This window comes from Octopus bimaculoides, chromosome 23, assembly GCF_001194135.2.
Source record: "Octopus bimaculoides isolate UCB-OBI-ISO-001 chromosome 23, ASM119413v2, whole genome shotgun sequence".
Taxonomy (NCBI): Eukaryota; Metazoa; Mollusca; class Cephalopoda; order Octopoda; family Octopodidae; genus Octopus; species Octopus bimaculoides.
The window spans coordinates 8054013-8055101 of NC_069003.1; the positions used below are offsets into that span (position 1 = coordinate 8054013).

Consider the following 1089-nt stretch of genomic DNA (forward strand, 5'->3'; position numbering starts at 1 on the left):
AAGTATTTGGGCCAATGCCATCGACTAAACCTTAAGGCTCGTCGCCTTAAGAGAAAAACAAAATAATAATCCTTTCTGCTATAGGCACAAGGCCTGAAATTTGGAGGAGGGGGAGGATAGTCGATTATATCGACCCCGGTGTTCAGCTGGTACTTAATTTATCGACCCCGAAAGGATGACAGGTAAAGCCGACCTCGGCGGAATTTGAACACAGAACGTAGCGACGGGCGAAATACCGCTAAGCATTTCGCCCGGCGTGCTAACGTTTCAGCCAGCTCACCACCTTAAGAGAAAATAATAATAATAATAATAATAATAATAATAATAATAATAACAATCAAAAACGAAACAGTACATACCAGCTCCGGTGATTAATACAATGTAACCTTTGACATTCTTAGACTGGTATTTCACTGGCAAGATCTGTTTCAAGGTTGTCTCCAGAAGTAGGTAAAGAAGTCCAATTATAGTTCTTACGCAGTCCCATCCTAGTGCCATGTAAGACCAGAAATTCGCATTGGTATCGGTATTATTACCATCTTCCGAATTCACCTGGTTCGCTGTTGTAGAAACGTTGTTCTCTGTACAGTTAGCAGCTTCCGTGTGGATGTTGTTTGCCATTTGGGGCATCTGGTTCTCGGAGTTTGCAGCAGCAACCATTGCAGCGAACAGATTTAGATGTGCAGCCACAGCGAAGTTGTTGTTGTTGTTGATTTTTTTTTTTTATGAAAAAAAAAAAAATTGCCTGTTCAAACTTGTGTAATGGCGTTTTTTGTACGACGTTAAAATACTTGCTTAACGCTCATTATTAACTGTTTTTATTTATAAGCACCTGCGCGTCTTATTCCAGTTTATTTTGGATTTCACCTTTTTTTTTTTTATTCTTGTTGTTACGATAGATTTTTTTAATTTTCTTTTTCTTTTCTATCATGTAACTACTTCTTTTCTTCGTCTTACTTTTTTTTTTCTTCTTTCTCTCTTCCCTTTTCTGTTTGTTTTTGTTAACTCACATGGCGTAGTAGTAGAAGAAAGAGGTCCTTCATTCTTACTGCAATAAACCTAAATATAACAACAAAAAAAAAAAAAAAA

At 37.2% G+C, this 1089-nt stretch overlaps 1 long non-coding RNA gene across 1 annotated transcript in view; it reads right to left on the reverse strand.

Annotated features, from left to right (window-relative positions):
- Positions 1 to 337: 337 nt before the first annotated feature.
- The window catches only part of LOC106880149 (uncharacterized), a 48685-nt gene continuing 47933 nt past the window's right edge, over positions 338 to 1089 (reverse strand). Inside the window, exon 3 of the long non-coding RNA XR_001410713.2 lies at positions 338 to 1059. This is a non-coding gene — a long non-coding RNA (uncharacterized LOC106880149). The remainder of the gene's footprint in view (positions 1060 to 1089) is intronic.